This window comes from Anas acuta, chromosome 14 (assembly GCF_963932015.1).
Source record: "Anas acuta chromosome 14, bAnaAcu1.1, whole genome shotgun sequence".
NCBI classification, from domain to species: Eukaryota; Metazoa; Chordata; class Aves; order Anseriformes; family Anatidae; genus Anas; species Anas acuta.
Window position 1 is genome coordinate 8,205,855 of NC_088992.1, and position 8,530 is coordinate 8,214,384.

Here is an 8,530-nt window from a genome sequence, read left to right on the forward strand (position 1 = left end):
TTCATTAGCCAAGCAATGAGAGCACAGCAGAAAAGAGGAAAGTGGTAGTACTGGTGATCCGAGACACAACTGCCAGACTGGTGGTGATCTGAGCGGAGACACAACCTAATGGAAATACCGTGTACAGATGTACTGTTTCGAAGGCAGGCTCGTATTAGTCAGCTGCAATCTCCTTGCATTTGTGATGTCACTGTCCCCAAGTATTAAGGCTTGGTGAGGAGGGAGGGGTGTGGTAATCCAGGCTAGTGGTTTCACCTGAAAGGATAGGAGGCTTTAATAGGGCTGAGATTCAAAATGCAGGTTGTGAGTGAAGCTGAGCTTTGGAAGGAACTAAGCAGACATAGAGGAAGAAGCTCAGGTAGGTGTCAAGTTCAGGTGGATGTTGCTACTCTCCAGTAGGTCTTGTCTGCCGAGTGGCACCATAAATCTGCCACTCAGGGACGTGGTAATGGCTTGAATTAATATTTTGCTTTGGGCAGAGATATGCCTGAAAGTAGTGTGGGTGATCTATCAATGAACGATGAAGTGTTAAGTAAAAATATAAGACTGTTTAATAGTCATGGGAAGCACGTGTGTGTATGCATAGCTGTGTGTATCTTCTGGCACAAGGCTACGTTTCCATTGTGATTATACAGCTTCAAGTCTGTAAGTTCGAAGTGAAGTTTTTAGGCATGTAAAATCTTCACTACATCTCAGGAATACTGAGCTGAATGCTAAGATGACTGCAGCAGGAGATAGTCATTTGTAGCTTTGGGGGGGGGGAGAGTGGTGATATTATTACCTTTCCTTTTCATTTATTTATTTATTTGCTTAACTAAGAAGGCACCTATGAGCACCCGTGTCTGCATCTGAACCCAGCCCTGTCGTCCTGTCTGTTACAGCTGTGCATCCAGCTGTGTGCCAGGGTTCCTCAGGTACACGTGCACTTAAACCATGGGCCTGCTGGTGCCCTTATGTCAGAAGGGATCCGAGCTGGAGTCACTCTGAAGGCATAAGTATTTTTCTTAACACGTCCTAAATGGCAAACTCACATTGAATAATTTTGGTAATAAATGGCAACCTAAATATGTCAGGAATGATTTAGTACCCATGAACCATGTAGCTGAAATGTAGATGAGGCTAATTAGCTGATTCCTCATTGCAGCCCCCCTTTCCTTCCCTCTCTCCCCACCAAAATGTCGTCTTTTCTCTGCTGTTCTCAGAACACACAGGGTTGGGTTACAGCTTTGGCACTGCTCCGGTGATTTTGTCCATGTGTCCTTCTCTTAACACAAATAAGTAGAGACATGAGGCTGGAGAGCAAGGTAGGCAGCCAGATTCAGAGTGAGTAATGCAGGCATCAAGGCAAAATGAGGTCAAAAAGAGCAATTGCAGGCAATGCTATGCAGAAAAGATGCTTCACTGCTACCTCTGTGCAGAGCACCTGCCGTTAGCCGCATGATGCTCTCACGCCTTACCCAGTTATTATATGCAAAGGTAAAGCAGGATCAGGAATCAATTGCTGACTAGGTCTGATTTCCACCGCATCTCTATCTGGGCCCGAACTGCGCTGTGCAGTCTGTGTTTTAGAGATGTGTGAATAATTAATTTTTCAGCTTGTTCACCCTTTTAGGAGAACATAAACTGAGTGTTTTTTTCTGAAATAACTCTCACTGCTGTCATCTCTTCTGAAAACTATCACTTCGAATTATGCAAAACATGTTGTTTTGTTTCTGTTTGGAAAAAAAATGTATACATCTATATATAAAAAGCTGGAGTTTGAGCAAATTTGGTCTCAAAACCTTCCTGCTGAAATATGGAACTATGACATTTAATTTTTAAAATGTCAAACAAAATGATTGGACCTTTTCCTTAAAAAAAAAAAAAAAAAAAAAAAGATACATTTTTATTTGGAGCCATGTGGGTAACTTCTAACTGCATTTTTAGATGAGTGAACTAATTATCTGAAAACTTGTCATAGCATCTGTAGCCAGAGCTCTCATCTGGAGAGTGGGGAAGTCTCAGGGAGGTGCTCAGGTGGGGCTGCAAACACATGACCTCTGCGTTGCTTAGGGCGTTTTCAATATGAATGCCATACAAAAGGACTTATCCACAGTGATTTGTAGTGCCAGAGTGAAGGAGGCTCCAATTGCTGCCTCTTGGCCAAAATAACTGGGGGGACTGGAGACATCTACAGACCTGCATCCCTTTCATCGTCTCTCCAAAGGAAGGGTGGTTAAGCCAGCTCCCTAAAAAAGATGAGAGGGGAAAAAAATCAGGAACAAGGAAGAAATCTTTTTTTTCTTGTATATTGCATATTTCCTTCCTACAAGACTTCCCTGTCAGGTCTGACACGTGCTCACCTGAGGTCCATGAGCAGTGGCACCGACCAGCTTGATACATCTGTCATACAGATGTGTGACGCTTGCTGGTGACAGCCAGCAGCCACTGAACTTACATTGCGGCAATGCTGCAGCAAGCCAAAGAGGAGGATTTTTGCATGAACTGGGGCTTCATCTTTCGGAATTAAGGCTATGCCCTGAGCCACAGCAGCATGTCCTGTTGCTCTTCTCCAGAGCTTAACTGAGACACAAGAACTGGCCTGGCTAAGGCGTGACAATAAATAAGAAGAACAGGAAGCAACTCTTGCCAAACAGCTGGCTGGCATAAGATGGAGCTCTTGCTAGTCGGAGGCTTGGGAACAAATATTCTTGTTGTGCTTGCTCTGCTGAGCTATGTGGTTGATCCTACATTGGCCCCACTGCTTCCAGTTCAGCCAGCTGGAGCAGTGCTGCTGGCCCCAAATGAAGCCTCTTGTCCCCTATGGTGTAGATGCAGGAGTGATGATGACTGATGGTATCTGCTCATGGTGACTTCATGCAATGGATGTGCAGGGTGCTGTCCTGGATTTGGGATTTGTTGTGGGTGCTGTCCTGGCTACCTGTCACCAGCAGCTGCAGGTGGGACCCACTGGTGCTCCCCAAGGCTCAGTGGCACCTGCTTTTCTCTCCAGTGGGAAAGGCCGGGGCACTTCGATGCTTCCAGCTTTATTCTCTGCCATTTCAATGGTGGTGTATGGCAGGAAGCTGAGTTGGGGCTGGTGCCACTCACAGACTGCAGAGTCTGGGATGTCAGAAGCAGCGTGGATCCCTGCCGGCTCCTGGCAGTGCTTAAAGAAGCGCTGATAAGGGACAAGCACGGGTTAGAGACAACCACCAGCAGCCATGCTGCCCCCAGAGGGTTTCTGATGGCTTCAGCTCCCAAATCCCATCCTTTGGGACAAGCCTCTGTTCCCAGCTGTGGTACAGAGGAAGCTCAGGCAGAGCAAAAGGTTTGACCATGGGACTTTAGCAATGTGCTGCTGCCTCCATCTCTTGTGATCCATGCTTTGAGGAGCTGGAGCCCTGCATGTAAACACAAGTGCATCAGCTGATCCTTCTCCGAGCATTGTTTGTTTGGGCCAACTTATCTCCTTTTCAAGAACAGGATGTTTAGGGGAAAATAAATAAATATTTAAAGCCTATCTCTAATAGCCTTAATTGTAAGCCAGCTTCTATACTTTCAGATTGGAACCTAATTAATCATTGGCTGTACAGGGAATTGATTAATTGCTTTGCTGCTCTTTACTTGTATAAATCTTTGATTTAGTGATTACTGCATTTTGATTTATCACTTACTATGCAAGTAGTCAATATTTATGATGAATGGATAAACTTAAGTACCACCCATTTTGTAATATCATTTTATATATAATGTGGTATATGAAGCACAATGTGCTTTCAATGTCTATTTCCAATTATCCAGACCTGAAATATGTATCTCTTCACTCACTGCACCGTCTCTTTACTGTGTTTTACAATGATGTAAAGTAGGAGTAACACTACTGAAACCAACACTGAAGTACTGATGAAGAAGGATCAAGTCTAGGGTTTGAGACAGAAAACATTCAGACAGGAAAGGAACTTGTGCAAATAAAAAACTAATGGCGGAAAGGGCTGCTTGTTTTTGCTAAAACCCTTCTAGGGACAGACCATTTACTAGTGTTAACTGGTATAGATCCTGGCCCGATTCTTGTTGCATCTCTCTTTCTTCAAAGTCCTTCAATTCAATGTGAATCTGATCTCGGGGATTATTACACAGGAGTCTGACTGTCTGCAGTCCTTCAGAATTACAAACTAATTGTGGGATAAAAGCTATATATAATTTACTAGCTATGGATTTGTTTTCTTGCTTTCAGAAGTCCCTTTTCCCCTCCACCCCTAGTAGCTGAACATGGTTTGGGTGAGGATGGGACCACAGTGGGGTCAACTCATCCACTGCCCAGTGCACGTGGTCACCCCAGCCCCTGGAAAGCGGGGATAAGAGGGCAAGAGCCTGGTTCTGGGTCTGACAAGTTTAGAAGCTCCCTAGCAATAAGATAGGGTTGAGAACACCTTTGCTTTTATCTCATGAGTGATGAACAAACACTGGAATAAGTAGAATTGCCACAGCCCTCTGCTTATTGCCAAAATACAGAGGAGGGAACTCATCTGCATGCACCCCAACCAGCTGTGAGAGCTTCATCTTCTCTTTGTGTTTTTGAGGAAAAAACCTCACCGATGAGTCATTGGGCTGCGAGGCCTGGGCTGGATCCAAGGTCGCCTGAAGTTGATGGAAAGACTCGTGCCTTCTTCAGAGGATTTTTGTTGGGGCTTTTGTGCTTGCAGATGCTGTCCAGGAAGGGATGATCCCCTCTGCTCCTCTCATTGCCACGCTGCCGCTCAGGCAATGGAAAGCCCAGCAGAAGGCTAAGGCAGGACTGTGCTCTGTGCCCTCTTTCAGGGTTTGTGTTGAAGCTTTGATCCATTTGTGGACTCCCACACACAGCCAAAGACAGACTGACACATCTGAAGCTTTTGGGAAAGCTGGGGAACCAGTAGACACTTCCACCTCACTGCTGCATACCAGTTTGATTCCAGCTGAAACCAGGACACCCTCTGATTTTATTGGGAATTAAGCATGTGGTGAGAAATGCAACATCTCAGGTTTCCTGGGATCTGATCCACGGTGACGGTGGGACTGTTGGCAGTTTATATACCAGGCCTAATCCTCACCTGAAATAACTCGGTGCGACTTGCACGGTGTTCACATAAGTATGAAAAATTAACCTGCTGCTCATTTGGAAAGATGTGGTGTTCTTTGCTAAAGAATTTCAGTTTAAAAAAAAAAAAGGTGAATGAGTGTTTCTTCACCTTTTTCACCTCCCGTAGCTGTGCAGGTAAAACCAGCTGCTTTCTGTGAGCAGAAGGAGAGGGAAGCTCCTCGTCTGCAGCACGTTTGGGCTCAGCTCTCCTGCTCCAAGCAGCTGGTGAGCCCAGCACGCCTCATTATTTATTTTGTTCTGGCACACTGTCCAAGAGTTATGACCAACGTTCTTCAGATACTGATATATATTACATGTGCTTAGAGGAAACCCATTCATCTGTCCCTTGTCTCTCTCCCCCAGAGCCCGGATTTCCTTGATTGTATAGCAAGATAAAGCTGCTATCTTGACTTTAAAGACTCTGGGAAGAAATGTGTTCATGCTCTCCCTCTCTCTCCAGCGTACTACACATCCCCCCGTGATGGACACATTTTTTTTTTCTCCCTCCAGCTTCCTCCATGCCTGTCTAAATGACAGAGTTTTCCAGTTGAAGAATTAGGTGCCTCTTTACTCCATGAAGGAATACGTTTCCCACCCCTTTGTTTTTAGATGAGGCAGGTGGCATGTCAGTGTTCCCCTGGCTTTGCCTTATCTCTCCTGAAATGCAGCTGATGCCCCACTGGGGAGCGTTAGCCTGGCACGTGCGATGGTCAGGTTACAGCTCTGGCAAAGCAGTCAGGATATCCAGGTTTTAGTTGTATTTGTGGTGTCCTACAAGCAAGAGGATGATGAAAGGGGCCCGTTCTCTGTTGCATTATTGCACAAAGCATGACAGCCGCTGCTGTTGTAACCAGGATGGAGAGCCACAGAAGTCTGCCTAGGTGGCGTTAAGGGAGTGAAGGAAAAAAAAAAAAAGGAAACAGTGCTAGACTAGCTTTTGCAACTGGGAAAAAAAAATAAAAAAAAAATAACATAATAAATCCATGAGCTACACATAGCCCTAGGGCTTTGTGACCATGAGCAGGCATGAGGGAATGACTTGAACTTAACCAAAGCCGTTAATTACCTGGCTGAGATCAAAAGCATAAGTAAGGGATTATATTTACGATGCACCTTACAGGATATGTTTCAACTTTCTAGATTTTTTTTATTAATTGGTTTGATTAAATAGATTTAAAGAGCCTGGGCAGAGGCTCCTAAATCATACTCCATATTGATCTAATGAAATACTCAATAAATTTACTAATATGGCTCCTTTGCTTTGTGCAGTCTGAAAGGAAATGCCACTCTAAATGGCGATAACTCAATGTGGAGCCTTGGTAGTGACTCATGGCGAGCAGGGAGGATGCCGGGAAGAGGCTCTCCTGCAGTTTTCAGGGGGGCTCCTGCCTGCTTTGCCCACATCCAGCTCCTGTACCAGTTTCCCATCGCTTCCACCAGCTTCTTCTGTGACTTGCACGCTTTGCTGGTGCTCGCCAGCTTGCAGGAGTGTGATTGTTCAATATACGGCTCAGCTAAGACCTCCCGGAGCAGAGCTGTATTTCAGAGGTCTCTGCTTTATAAATACACCACACAATGTGTGGTCTAAATAAAATAAATCCTGCTCGGCTCAGGCTAGATCTAATGTAGAAAATGTATGATGTTTATTCCCTCCTGATGCAATAAATTGAGAATGACTGGATGGAAAGTTTAGTTTTTCAGCATTCACTTATATTGATGAAAACCAAGAGTTTGGGCAAGGACAAATCCAGGGCAGGAGGCTGTTGGCATGCACACTCCTCATATGGTTCTGCTGGTGGGGGACACTGCCACCTCTGCACATCACTTCCCCCTTGCAGACCTGGCTGTGCCCCTGAGCAGCACCCAGCTGCTTGTATGGGCGATCCTTGGATGTTTTTCTGCCCAAATCAGCTAGCTTAATAAAAGCTTACTTAAATGGTGTAAGATGCCCTGGCTAACCCTAACTGTGCTCTTCTGGGATTTACCTGAATTGTTTAACTCTAAATTTTCTTGTTTTTAATACGTTAATGTTCACTTCCAAACATCTGTGTGATTTCGCTCTTTCTTATGTATTCTTTTTCTCCTTTTCTCTCTCTTTTTTTCCCTTCATCCTTTATTTCTGGGATGAAATTGATTTTTAACTATAAACATAAATCCTAGAGAAGAGATCCCACTGGTGATGTATTTACTAATGGCTGTGAAAATCAGAACCAGAGAGAGACAGGAAAGGAGGAAGATGGCAAAGACAAATATATTTGGAAACAGCTAACTGAGGAACAAATTAAAAATGCCCTTTGAGTAAAAACAAAACAAACAAAAGAGGCTCCCCTCTGAAGAACATAACCTCAAATCTTTTGTCTGCCTTTATTGCATCTGCATCCCCGGATCTTGGGAACTGCTTATAATTTTTGTCTGGTAGAAAATAACCCTTGACATTAAAGAAAAAAGTCACAGCTTTCTGGGTCTCGCAGAACCCATAGTCCTCTCCTCTGAAGGGGTGCAGTTTTATAATAAGTTGTGATGCCTCAAATTCTGAGAGTGGGAATGAGAGGGGATGAGGATGAACCATATCTTACCAGCCAGACAACTTAAGGCTATAGCTTTGAGGGGGACAATGCAGGAAAAAGCCCACCCAGGCCTGCTTCTGCTTGCACTGCTCTGATGATCGGTTAATTCTGGCACGAGGGATGACACCAAATGTAGCCCATTTGGCCCCTGTGTGGCTCCACACCTGCATGTTCCAAGCATTGTGTTGTGGCTCCCAAGGTAAGGAATGGTCACAGGGACACTGGTGGCCCTTAGTTCCACCTTGGTTCCACCTTGTGCCTCCATCTCCTCATGGGTTTCTTTGCTACAGCATGCTGAGAAGACAAGAGCTGGCTGTGGCTATAGTGAAAAGCCACAGCAGTGCCCTGAATCCTTGATGATCCCCAGGGAGTCGATTACACCTGGAGCAAGTGCTGCAGATCTCCTCACTGGGGTCTTGCCGATATTTGCCTGGACAGGGCCAGGATACAAAGAGGCATGAATGATCCCAGGCAGTGAGCGCTGCCCACATAAACAAGAGGGCCCAGGAGGGAGCTGGAGGCACTTACTTGTCTTGGTCTGACCCCGATCTTTTCTTGTTCCGTCTCCTGTTTATTGCACACCTCGTGGTGTGCTGCACTGGGGCAGATGTGCCTCCGTGTTCATACAAAGCTATTCTTCTGCTGTCTCCTTGCAGCAGGTGTTTCCATGTGTTTAGTTTTCTTCCTTCTACTCTCAGTTGTTACACCTGAGCGGACAGCTAACCACCCTGCTCTCAGTCCTTTATAGAGAGCTATGTGATACCCACGCTACTGATGCTCTTTGTTTCCTGGCTTCTTTTCTCTTGGCTCATAGAAACATCTATTGCCCTTCTCCGTTTCCCCTCTGTACGGGAACTGTGGC

General features: G+C 45.3%; 1 long non-coding RNA gene across 1 annotated transcript; it reads left to right on the top strand.

Annotated features, from left to right (window-relative positions):
* The first annotated feature begins 256 nt into the window (after positions 1-256).
* On the top strand, positions 257-996 carry LOC137864420 (uncharacterized). The gene is made up of 2 exons (XR_011101504.1): positions 257-358; positions 882-996. It is a non-coding gene; the product is annotated as an uncharacterized lncRNA (long non-coding RNA).
* Positions 997-8,530: the final 7,534 nt, after the last annotated feature.